This window comes from Canis lupus, chromosome 20 (assembly GCF_011100685.1).
Source record: "Canis lupus familiaris isolate Mischka breed German Shepherd chromosome 20, alternate assembly UU_Cfam_GSD_1.0, whole genome shotgun sequence".
NCBI lineage: Eukaryota > Metazoa > Chordata > Mammalia > Carnivora > Canidae > Canis > Canis lupus.
The window spans coordinates 52,358,351-52,372,186 of record NC_049241.1 but is presented as its reverse complement, the minus strand read 5'-3'; positions in this window follow the sequence as shown (position 1 = coordinate 52,372,186).

Sequence of the window (13,836 nt, the reverse complement as noted above, 5' to 3'; positions counted from 1 at the left end):
CTTCTCTCTCTTCTTTTTAATAAGGCTGGCTAATGGTTTATCTATCTTATTAATTCTTTCAAAGAACCAACTCCTGGTTCTGTTGATCTGTTCCACAGTTCTTCTGGTCTCGATTTCGTTGAGTTCTGCTCGAATCTTTATTAACTTTCTTCTTCTCCTGGGTGTAGGATCTATTTGCTGTTTTTTCTCTAGCTCCTTTATGTGTAAGATTAGCTTTTGTATTTGAGTTCTTTCCAGTTTTTGAATGGATGCTTGTATTCTCCATTCTAATGAGATCTTCATTCTCATTAGTTTCCATGAATCTTTTTAATTCTTCCTTAATTTCCTGGTTGACCCTTTCATCTTTTAGCAGGATGGTCCTTAACCTCCACGTGTTTGAGGTCCTTCCAAACTTCTTGTTGTGATTTAGTTCTAATTTCAAGGCATTATGGTCTGAGAATATGCAGGGGACGATCCCAATCTTTTGGTATCGGTTCAGACCTGATTTGTGACCCAGTATGTGGTCTATTCTGGAGAAAGTTCCATGTGCACTTGAGAAGAATGTGTATTCAGCTGAATTTGGATGTAAAGTTCTGTAGATATCTGTGAAATCCATCTGGTCCAGTATATCATTTAAAGCTCTCGTTTCTTTGGAGATGTTGTGCTTAGAAGACCTATCGAGTATAGAAAGAGCTAGATTGAAGTCACCAAGTATAAGTGTATTATTATCTAAGTATTTCTTCACTTTGGTTATTAATTGATTTATATATTTGGCAGCTCCCACATTCGGGGCATATATATTGAGGATTGTTAAGTCCTCTTGTTGGATAGATCCTTTAAGTTTGAGATAGTGTCCCTCTTCATCTCTCACTACAGTCTTCGGGGTAAATTTTAGTTTATCTGATATAAGGATGGCTACCCCTGCTTTCTTTTGAGGACCATTCGAATGGTAAATGGTTCTCCAACCTTTTATTTTCAGGCTGTAGGTGTCCTTCTGTCTAAAATGAGTCTCTTGTAGACAGCAAATAGATGGGTCCTGCTTTTTTATCCAGTCTGAAACCCTGCGCCTTTTGATGGGTCATTAAGCCCGTTCACGTTCAGAGTTACTATTGAGAGATATGAGTTTAGTGTCATCATGATATCTATTCAGTCCTTGTTTTTGTGGATTGTTCCACTGAACTTCTTCTTAAAGGGGAATTTTCAGAGTCCCCCTTAAAATTTCTTGCAGAGCTGGTTTGGAGGTCACATATTCCTTTAGTTGCTGCCTGTCTTGGAAGCTCTTTATCTCTCTTTCCATTTTGAATGAGAGCCTTGCTGGATAAAGTATTCTTGGTTGCATGTTCTTCTCATTTAGGACCCTGAATATATCCTGCCAGCCCTTTCTGGCCTGCCAGGTCTCTGTGGAGAGGTCTGCTGTTACCCTAATATTCCTCCCCATAAAAGTCAGGGATTTCTTGTCTCTTGCTGCTTTAAGGATCTTCTCCTTATCTTTGGATTTTGCAAGCTTCACTATTAAATGTCGAGGTGTTGAACGGTTTTTATTGATTTTAGGGGGGGATCTCTCTATTTCCTGGATCTGAATGCCTGTTTCCCTTCCAAGATTAGGAAAGTTTTCAGCTAGAATTTGTTCAAATACATATTCTGGCCCTCTGTCCCTTTCGGCGCCCTCGGGAACACCAATTAAACGTAGGTTTTCTTCCTCAGGCTGTCGTTTATTTCCCTTAATCTATCTTCATGGTCTTTTAATTGTTTGTCTCTTTTTTCCTCAGTTTCCCTCTTTGCCATCAACTTGTCTTCTATGTCACTCACTCGTTCTTCCACCTCGTTAACCCTCGTCGTTAGGACTTCTAGTTTGGATTACATCTCATTCAATTGATTTTTAATTTCTGCCTGATTAGCTCTAAATTCTGCAGTCATGAAGTCTCTTGAGTCCTTTATGCTTTTTTCTAGAGTCACCAGTAGCTGTATAATAGTGCTTCTGAATTGGCTTTCTGACAATGAATTGTAATCCAGATTTTGTAACTCTGTGGGAGAGAGGACTGTTTCTGATTCTTTCTTTTGAGGTGAGGTTTTCCTTCTAGTCATTTTGGTCAGTGCAGAGTGGCCAAAAGCAAGTTGTATTGGGAAAAGGAGAAAAAGAGAGGAGAGAAAGAAGGAAAGAAAAGAGAAAGAGGGAAAAAAAGGAAGAAAAAAAAAAGAAGAAAAAGAGAAAGAAAAAGAAAGGAAAAAAGGGGTGGGGGAAGGAAACAAATCAAAAAGCAAAGCAAAACAAAACAAAACAAAACAACAACAAAAAAGAAAAAAGAAAAAAGAGAAAAGAAAAAAGAATCACGGGGGAGTATCTTCTGATTCTGTGTACTTTATTTTTTTAATTTATTTTTTATTGGTGTTCAATTTACTAACATACAGAATAACCCCCAGTGCCGTCACCCATTCACTCCCACCCCCCGCCCTCCTCCCCTTCTACCACCCCTAGTTCGTTTCCCAGAGTAGCAGTCTTTACGTTCTGTCTCCCTTTCTGATATTTCCCACACATTTCTTCTCCCTTCCCTTATATTCCCTTTCACTATTATTTATATTCCCCAAATGAATGAGAACATATAATGTTTGTCCTTCTCCGACTGACTTACTTCACTCAGCATAATACCCTCCAGTTCCATCCACGTTGAAGCAAATGGTGGGTATTTGTCATTTCTAATAGCTGAGTAATATTCCATTGTATACATAAACCACATCTTCTTTATCCACTCATCTTTCAATGGACACCGAGGCTCCTTCCACAGTTTGGCTATTGTGGCCATTGCTGCTATAAACATCGGGGTGCAGGTGTCCCGGCGTTTCATTGCATTTGTCCCTTGACTTCCCCTGGAACTTGTCCGTCTAGCTGGTCTTCTGGGGGAGGGGCCTGTTGTGCTGATTTTCAGGTGTTAGCACTTGGGGGAGCTGCTGTGCCCCCTGCCTGGTGCAGGGCTCAGTGGGGGTTGTTTACCCCGTGAGGCCCCAGGAGCAACAGCCCTAGTGGCGGGGCCAGCTCTGGAAACCTGGATTCAGCCCCGGCAGTAACTCCAAGCTCTCCGTCTGCAGGGCCTGGAGGCTCCGGGGCGGGGCCGCTGATCTGCTCAGCTCGGGGCAGGAGCGTCCTCTCTGTCCTGGGCCCTCCTGGCCTCTGCCTGTCCCGGGGGGAGGCCGGATCCTGGGCTGTGTCCCGGCGCCTGCGCTGTTGGATTCGCTCCCGGCCGCGCAGCCCCCTCTGCGGAGCCGCCCCCGAGCCCCCCCCAGCTGCTCCCGCCCCGCAGCCCCCTCCACGGAGCCCCCCCCAGCCCCCCCTCGCCCTCCTGGGGTCCTGCTCCAACTCCCTGCGAGGCCCTTTCCGCCGGGAAGGTTGGTGCAGCTCCTGCTCCTCCGGGACGGGGCTCTCCTGTCCTGGGGACACTTGCCCCGGCCTCAGCCCGGCTCCTCGCGGGCCCCTCCCCCTTGGAGGCCTTTTGTTTCTTTATTTCTTTTTCCCCGTCTTCCTACCTTGATAGAAGCGCGAACTCTTCTCACTGTAGCATTCCAGGTGTTCTCTCTTTAATTCTCAGGCCGAATTCATAGATTTTCAGGATGATTTGAAGGTTTTCTAGGTAATTTGGTGGAGACAGGTGATTTGGAGACCCTACTCTTCTGCCATCTTGCCCCTCCCCTGTACTTTTCATCTCCATGGCTTATGTATCTTACACCTGGAAATTTGTACCTCTTAATTCCCTTTTTTTTAATCCATTTCCCACTTCCCTCTGGCAACCAGCAGTTTGTTCTCTGTATTAAAGTCTGTTTTTTGTTTTTGTTTGTTTTGTCAAGATGTGGAAGCAACCCAAGTGTTCATCAACTGATGAATGGATAAGGAAGATATGGTGCATATACATGATGGAATATTACTTAGCCATAAAAAAGAATGAAACAAAGAGAGTCTTAACGAAAGCAATGTGAAGATAGTTTAACATCTTTTAATCGATATATACTTATATATATTATATCTTCTTGCTGGATTGACCCCTTTATCATTTTGTAGTGCCTCTCTTTTCGGTTTATTACAATCTTTGTTTTAAAGTCTATTTTATATAATTATCCCAGGTTTTTTTTCATTTCCTTTTACATGGAATATCTTTTTCCATCCCTTCTTTGTGTATTTACTTCTGAAGTGATTTTTCTTGTAGGCAGCATATATGTGTTTCTTTTTAAATACATTCAGCCACTCTGTGTCTTTTGATAGGGGAATTTAGCTCATTTAGATGTAAACTTATTGATATGTCTTCATTGCCATTTTGTTCATTGTTTTTCTGACTGTTTTTGTAGTTATTCTTTATTCCTTTTTTCTGCCTCTTCCCTTGTGGTTTGATGACTTCCTTTAGTGTTATGTATACATTTCTTTCTTATTTGCTTGACTGTATTTACTATTTTTTCTTTCATGTAGATAGAAGCACTTAAAATTTTTTTTTTAAATTTAAATTCAATTTAGTTAATGTATAGTGTATTATCAGTTTCAGGGGTAAAATTTAGAGATTCAGCAGTTACATATAACACCCAGTGCTCATTACATCAAGTGGCCTTCTTAATGCCCATCACCCAGTCACCCCATCCCTCCACCCACCTCCTCTCCAACAACCTTCAGTTTGTTTCCTATAGTTAAGAGCCTCTTATGGTTTGTCTCCCTCTGTTTTTATCTTGTCTTCCCTTTCCTTCCCCTATGTTCATCTGTTTTGTTTCTTAAATTCTACATATGAATGAAGTCATATGCTATTTGTCATTCTCTATTATTTCGCTTAGCATAATACCCTCTGGTTCCATCCACATTGTTGCAAATGGCAAGATTTCATTCTCCATGATGGCTGAGCAATATTCCATTATATCTATCTATCTATCTATCTATCAACTGTCTATTGTCTATCGTCTATTGTCTATCGTCTATTGCCTATCGTCTATCGCATCTTCTTTATCCATTCATCTACTGATGGACATCTGAGTTCTTTCCACTTTTTGGTTCCTGTGGAGATTGCTGCAATAAACGTTGGGGGTGCATGTTTCCCTTTGAATCACTCTTTTTGTATCCTTTGGATAAATGCCTAGTAGTGTAATTGGTAGGTCATAGGATAGTTCTGTTTTTAACTTTTTGAGGAACCTCCATACTGTTTTCAAGAACTTCATGTTTACCATGAGGTTCTTCTATATTGTCCTATGTTTATAACCAACTATTTTAAGTCGACAGCAACTTAAATTCAAAAACCTTCCCAAACTCCACATTTTTCTTCCACTCCACATTTTATGTTTTTGATTTAACATTTATATCTTTTTATTTCATGTATCCCTTAGCTATTGCAGTTTTAATTTTACTATTTTTGTCTTTTAGACTCCATAGTAGCTTTATAAATGATTAATCTGCTACCATTATTATATATTTACCTATTCCAATAGGTTTTTACTTTACTATGTTTTCTTGTTATTAATTGGTGGTATTTCTTTTCAGCTTTAAAGAAGTACTCTTAACATTTCTTGTATGGCTAGTTTAGTAGTGATGATCTACTTTAGCTTTGCTCATCTGGAAAAATCTTTAACCCTCAAGTTCTGAATGATAACTTTGAAAGGTGAAGTACTCTTGGTTGGAAGTTTTTCCTTTCAGCACTTGGAATACATAATGTCACTTCCTCCTGGCATGCAAAGTTTCTGCTGAGAAATCTGCTGAGAGCCTTGAGGGGTTTCCTTTGTATTTGAAAATTTGTTTTGTCTTGCTGCTTTTAGGTTACTCTCTAATTTTTGGCATTTTAAATATAATATGTGTTGGTGTGGATCTCTTCTGGTTCATCTTATTTGGAACTCTCTGTGTTTCCTTGACCTGGATGTCTGTTTCCTTCCCTAGGTTATACAAGTTTTTAGCCATTATTCCTTCAAATAAGTTTTCTGCTGCCTTTTCTCTCTCTTCTTTTTATTATGCTGATGTTGTCCTATAGGTGCCCTAAGTTATCTTCATTTTTAAAAACTCTTTTTTTTTTCCTCTTTGCTGCTCTGGGTGAGTTCCATTGCTTTATCTTCCCACTTGCCGATTCATTCTTCTCTTTAATACACTCTGCTATTGAAACTGTCTAGTGTATTTTTCAATTCAGGTATTATATTCTTCGGCTCTGTGACTTATGTTTGGTGCTTTCTTACATTTTCTCCTTATTGATGTTCTTGTTGATTGTTCATCCTTCTCCAGAGTTCAGTGAGCATCTTTATAACCATTACTTTGAATTATCAGGTAGATTGGTATCTACATATCATTAAGGCCTTTTTCTGTGGTTTTTCTTTCATTTGGAACATGTTTCTCTGTTTCTTCATTTTGCCTGATTCTGTTTCTGTGTATTAGGCAAACAACTTCCTTTATCAGTCTTTTTTTTTTTTTTAAGAGGAGGGGTGGGGCAGAGGGAGAGAATTTTCAAGTAGACTCCCTGCTAAGCATGGAGCATGATGTGGGGCTCAATCTCATGATCCATAAGATCATGACCTGAGTTGAAACCAAGAGTTGGACATTTAACTGACTGAGCCATCCTGGTGCCCTACTATCCGTCTTAAAGCGAGTGGCTTTGCATAGGTGATGGTCCTTCTTGTACAACTTTGTCCTAGCACTTTGTTACCTCTCTACCTTGTGATTGCCTAAACTGCCTGATTTTTTTTTTTAATATGCCTCCATTGTGGAGGGTATGCCATGAGTTATCAGTATTCTAAAGGGAGGAAATGTTTTTTGTTGTTGTTCAATTTGCCAACATATAGCATAACACCCGCCAAGTGTCCTCCTCAGTGCCCATCACCCAGTCACCCCAACCTTCCACCCACCTCCCTTTCCACTACCCCTTGTTCATTTCCCAGAGTTAGGTATCTCTCATGTTTTGTCACCCTCACTGATATTTTCACTCATTTTCTTTTCTTTTAAAGGGAGGAAATCTTATTTAATATTTGTTTCAAGTATTTTGGAAACCAAATCTCCAGGCAGTAATTTTTTTTAAGTATGCAAATATATACAATCCTGTGGGGCCATAATTGTAATCTTTATTGGCCTGCAGACCAAGATATCTGGAGGTGTCATCTAGGTGACATTTGCAAAAATTGGGTCTCCAGGCAAGTGTATAAGCTCCTTTCTGGGAGGTCTTGTTAAGCTGTAATGAGGCTGGGGGTGCACAAGGATGGTGTCTACTTGCAAACATTCTTTGAGAGTATCTTCTTAGCCTCTGGATATGTGGGAAGCTGAAGCCTGCCCCTCAGGCTGAATCTCCAGGCTAAGTAAATAGGCCTTTTTTCACAGGAAGACTGATTTTCTGTGAAGCCGGAGGTGGGACTTGATCCCCAGTCTCCAAGACCAGGCCCTGGGCTGAAGGAGGCGCTAAACCGTTGAGCCACTGGGGATGCCCCATGCAAGCCCTTTTAAAGGGGAATTTCAGTTTCCTATGAAAATTTAGGTCCCTTAGATGTCAGTCCCTTTGGTTTTCTAAGCCAGATATTTTGGGGAGTCATCTCTCCAGTGCAGATCCCAGGGGTTGGGGTGCTTGATGTGTGAGCATCAACTCTACACTCCTCTAGAAGAAGTGTGGACTGTGAGATCCCTCCCTACTTTGGGTTTCCATGCCATCGGTGGCATTTTCAGTGAGATTGTGCCTTTGCCTCTCCTATCCATCTTGATGAGGTATTTTTTTTTTTAAGATTTATTTATTCATGATAGACATAGAGAGAGAGAGGCAGAGACACAGGAGGAGGGATAAGCAGGCCCATGCCAGGAGCCTGACGTGGGACTCGATCCCGGGACTCCAAGATCGCACCCTGGGCCAAAGGCCGACGCGAAACCGCTGAGCCACCCAGGGATCCCCTTGATGTGGTATTTTTAAAAAATATTTTATTTATTTATTCATGAGAGGCAGAGACACAGGCAGAGGGAGAAGCAGGCTCCATGCAGGGAGCCGGTCGTGGGACTCGATCCTGGGACTCCAGGGTCACACTCTGGGCGGAAGGCAGGCGCCAAACCGCTGAGCCACCCAGGGATCCCTTGATGTGGTATTTATATATTTTTTTTCTTTTTGAGAAGAGGATCATTTAGTTTTGAGATCTTTTTCGGAGGGAAAATGAGCCATATATAGCTGTGGCTTTGGTGTGTCTGCGGGAGAAACTGAGTGCAGGATCATCCAATGCCATCACCTTGTAGAATTACCTCTGTCCTCTTTAGTCTCCTTTAATCTAGAAGTTTGTTTTTCGTTGTCATTCATAACTGACGAGTTTGAAGCATGAAGGCCAACTCTTTTGTAGAATTTTGCAGAATGTTCTTCAAATAGGTTGGACGGGTACTTCGTTAGGATTAGATCAAGGTTATTTATTTTTTTGGTATAAATTATGTCATGTTTTTCTCAGTACATCATAGCAAAAGGAATAGTATGTTGACTTGCCTCCATTATGAATTGTATTAACTGGGATGACTTGGTTAAAGCATTGTCTGACAAGTTGGTTCACTGTCAAGTTGCTATCTTACCCTTTTTAATTAAGTAATTTGTAGGGAGATACTTTGAAAGTATATTATTATCCTGTTCTTATCAAAATTCCACTGACTACTTTAGCAGCAACTGATACTTTGATCAATTATATTACTGCAATGATTGCAAAACGGAGAATTTTCTAATTCCATTGTTCCTTCTATATGTAATAGCTGGCATTCTACTGTAAGCAAGAGTTTGTATATTCCTTTCCACTTGTTTATGTTTTATTTCAGCATGGATTCATGAAATCTTATTTTAATCAAAGAGTTCAAATTCATTTACTATATTATGTTTTTCAAATTATCCTAGATCAGGCTAGGAGTCTCTTTGATGTGCTTCTATATCCTATTGACAGGTGTCCCTTATTTTTTGAGCATTTCCCTACTTCTGGCACAATAAATTGATTCGGATTCATTCTGTCCTTTTCTTGCCTCAGCCGTGGAATCAGCCATTTCTTCTAAGAACTGTCACTTACTTTTTAATGATATATATATATAAACCAACTCTAGATGCTAGGGGTATTTATTGATACTGGGAACAATTTTTTTCTGGGGTTTTCTCTTAACAAAGTAAAAAATATGTGTATTTATACATATGACTATACATAAATATGTACACACTTAGCAACTTATTTGTGTGCATGTTGTATAAATATATGTATATTATATGCATAATGTATATGTATATATAATGCATATGTATTTATGTATATATGTATATATGTGAAAATATATAGGTATATATTTAAACATCTATACATATCCATATGCTTATACATATCTATGTGTATCTTCTATTTATGTTAAAAGCCATCACTTGATATTTTCAATTCCAATCTAATACCACAGATTATTCTAGCCTTTCCACTTCCTTATATATAATTCTCTTTTCCAACAGGGAGACTCTTGGCCCACATTCTCAATAATGTCTATTCTTGTCTTCTGCCTATTTTTTTAAATGGAGTTACTTGGATTTGGGAACAATTATAATTTTTTTAAAGCTTTCTTTAAAAAAAAAAAGATTTTATTTGACAGAGAAATAAAGCCAGAGAGCACAAGCAGGGAGAATGGCAGAGGGAAAGGGAGAAGCAGGCTCCCTGCTGAGCAGGGAGCCAGACATGGGGTTTGATCTCAGGACCCTGGGATCATGACCTGAGCCAAAGGCAGATGCTCAGTGGACAGAGGTGCCCCTAAAACTTTTTTAAATTGACTTTTTGAAAATTTTATTAGTTAACATTCAATGCAATATTGGTTTCTGGAGTAGAATTTAGTAATTCATCATTTACATATAACAGTGCTCATCCTAAGTACCTTCTTTAATACCCATCTCCCTCCATCAACCCTGTTTGTTCTCTATCATTAAGAGTCATTTATGACTTATTTCCCTCTCTTTTCTTCTTTTCCTCCTTCCCATATGTTCATCTGCTTGCTTTTTTTTACCACATTTCCATGGTCCATGCCATGGAAATACCTAAAATTTGGATGCTTTTTATTCATTTTTCTTGTGAAATTTTTGTGACTAAGACTTCCAATACTACGTTGAATAAAAGTGAGGAGAGTGAGCATCCTTGTCTTGTTCCTTATCTTATAGAAGAAGCTATCAGCTTTCCACCATCGAGCATGGTACTGGCTCTGTGTTTGTCATTTATGGCCTTTCTTATGTTGAGGTATGTTTTTTCTACACCCACTTTGTTGATAGTTTTTATCGTAAATAATGGTACTTTGTCCAATGTTTTTTCTGAACGTATTGAAATATGATTTTTATCTTTAATTTTGTTAATGTTATCTAGCACACTGATTTCCAGATGTGGAACCATTCTTGCATCCCTGGAATGAATTCCTCTTGGTCTGGTGTGTGATCCTTTTGTTTTGTTTTTTTTTAATTCAGTTTACTGATACCTTGTTGAGGATGTTTACATCTCTGTTCATCCTTGTTCATCAAGGATATTGGCCTGCAACTTGCTTTTCTTTTAGTGTGTCTAGTTTTGGTATCATGGTAATGCTGACCTTGTTAAATGAGTTTGGCAGCATTCCCTCCAATTTTTTGGAAGGGTTTGAGAAGGATAGGTATTAAATCTTTGAATGTAGAATTCACTCGTGAATCCATCTGGTCTTTGACCTTTGTTTGTTGGGAGCCCCCCCACCCCATGTGCCAGTCATCTTTTATTGGATGTTAATGTTCAATTAGGACATGAAAGGATTTGGAATGCCAGGCAAAGGTCATGGTCAGGAATATAGAGTGCACATTCTATCCTGGGCCCTCTTCAGTGTTATTTGTGCAGCCACTCACGTTTGAGTTCCTTAAGAATGGGAGTAGCTGAAAAACACATATACTGCTAGTACAATAGAAATCCCAGCAATGCTCCTTTTCTTTACATTGAAATACTTGTTAATACCTATAGAAACACTCCAGCAATGCCTTCAGTGGTGAAATCTTGCGTCAGTATCCAGCTTGGCAGCTCTCTGATTTTGACATCAATGAGCTCCTTCTCCTTTGTTGGTGTGACTGATGTCATCTTGGAGTCTTTGGTCTCTTTTATTTGTTGGTTTTTTAAAACAATTTTTATTATCTCCTTACTAGTAATCTATTCAGATTTTCTGTTTCTTAATGATTTAGTTGGAAGATTGTAGGTTTCTAGGGTTTTATACATTACTTGTAGGTTATTCAGTTTATTGTCATATAACTAATTGTTCATAGTTCATAGTCTCTCATGTTCCTTTGTATTTCTGTGGTATCAGTTGTAACTTCTCTTTCATTTCTGATTTTGAGTTCTGTTTTTTTCTTGGTTAGTCTATCTCTAACGGACAATGTTCAACATGCACTTGAAAACAATGTGTGTTGCCTGTTCTGTTGATGCCTAGCCTCTTTTTTCTTCAGTTCAGTTCTCTGTTCCCACAAGCAGTTGGCTATCTAGGCTGGAGGAGGGCAAGAAAATTGGTGGCCATTTGCTCCTTTGTTTGGTTCCCAATTACATCTTTACCCTTTCTACCTTTTCCATGTGGCCTATGTCTAGGACTAGCTGTGGAAGACCTATTCTGCTGGTGTCAGGTTGTTTTTGGTGAGAGTTGCAATATATGCATTGGTCTCAATATGTCCATGGCTCCGGAGCTCACTCATCCCTTCTACTCTATCTTTCCAGCAATTGAAAAAATTAAGAGTCTGATTGAAATTGTATTGATGTTAAGTACTTTTGAAGAATTTGATATTTTAATCATTGAATCAATGATTCCATTTAAGGATTAAAAATTTCTGAAAAATTTGGATTCTGAATGAAATTTTATTCCAGATGTATATTTTTGGAGGTATTTATATTTTAATCACTAAAGGACAGGGTGTTTTTTAAAAAAAATTTCATTCATTTACGCTTTAAAACATGGTTTAACTTAATATTTTCAGCTTTGCTTGTCATATGGTCTCTATTGCATCTACTCATCTTTGCTATTGATGTAGTTTTTGAATGTAGGTGAGGTTTGGTGGGGTGAGGTCCAGAATAGACAACCAAGAAAAAATTCTTGAGATTTTTGAGTCTGTGGTGCAGAATGGTGGTTTTATGTAGTTTTAATTTAATTTTATTTAAATTTAATTTAAACACCCAGTGCTCATCCACTCAAGTGCCCTCCTTAATTAATGCCTGCCACCCAGTTACCCTGTCCTCCCATGCACCTCCCCTTCTGCAACCATTTGTTTGTTTCCCAGAGTTAGGAGTCTCTTATGGTTGGTCTTCCTAATAAAATGGTGGTTTTATTAGAGCATGGGGCCAGGACCTGTGGGCAGAAGGAGCTTATTGCACCTGGGTTGTAAGGGGTGACTGATTATATACTTGGGGGAGAGTTGGGGGTGGTAAGGAAAAGGGAAGTTTTCAAAAGAACTTACATAGGCTAAAGAGGACCTACAAGATACTGGAGCCTTTGCCATTGTTAATGTTAATGCCTTATTAGAGAGAAAAGCAACCTTAAGACAGTTGGGAGCTTCCTGGAGGAACATTCTACTCTGCCTGTCTCAAGTGTTTGTCAGTGAGCTGCAGATTATAAGGATGTTTAATTTTATCTACATTTCCTTTTGGAAGTTAGGTTATTGACAAGAAAGCTTTTTTTCAAAAATTGCTAAGATATTTATAAACTGAAGGAGGCTCATGTCTTGCAGGACTTTAACTTCTATAAGTTTAACCATTTGTTTTTCCTTCCCTTAGCTTTAGGGCAGCCAGGAATGTCTGAGGAATGTCACAGGTATCCCACCTGGGGTTGGGGGTTGTGGGTTTGTGCTTTGTCCTCAGCTTGCTTTCTCTCCTTCATCCCTATTACAGCAGGAAAGTAGTCCCGGACAATATCTAAATTAATGGGAATGACTGTTTTTCAGTTAGATTTTAACTCTTGCCTTAAACATCTTATTTTTCATATGTAATAGTCACACTATAGTACAAAATTCTAAAATAGAATTCTCTTTCACATTTCTTTTCCCTGGATACCTAGTCCCCCTTCTAGAGACATGCTTAGAATACATAAATGTGTATGTTATATGGTGGGCCACTAGTCTTGTGAATTTTTGTTGCTTATTAATGCCTGAAAACATCTATTTACCAAGTGACTAAAACCAAATGATTCCTATTGTTAAGATGATTTGCAATTATATAATATTTATGAAATAATTAAAATCATTAAGATATTCTTTATATTTTAGAAAATGGGAATAGTTATTTGGCATTTCAAATTTGTAACATCTTTTGATATATAATTCATTGAATTTATATCTTATGTAACAATGACTTACAGGGTACCAGATTGTGACTTTTATTGAAATGCTATCATTTTTTTTACATGTTCCTCTTTATCAGAGTTCTAGTATTGATGTAGGAAAGATGTTAGAGTTTGAAGCTGATGGCCAAGAAAGGATTCTTGAGATGTCTCTGGTGCAAAAAAGGTGATTTGATTAAAGGTGGACAGAAAGAGCTGCACTGGGGTCATGAGGAGTGGCCTATTATGTACTTTCAAGTTGGGAGGGATTTTGGGAGAGCATAGATCTCTGAGGAATTTTGGAAGCAAGGTTCCCAGGACCTTGAGGGGGCTAGCTATTGTTGGGAAAAGGTAATTTATTACCCTCTAAGTCATGAAACCCTTCAGATGTATATGCTTGGGGGATGATTTCCAATATGTATCTTGGGAGTTTAGGGATAAAGGGCATTTCTAAAGGAATTTTTATACATTAAAGTAGACATACAGGATCCTGAGGGTCAGGCTAAGATTGCCTTTTGTTCGTAATGAAGTATTAACATGGAGGCAGTTAAGTCCTTAGAGGAATGTCACTCTACCTGTTTCAAGGACTTGTCAATGCGCTG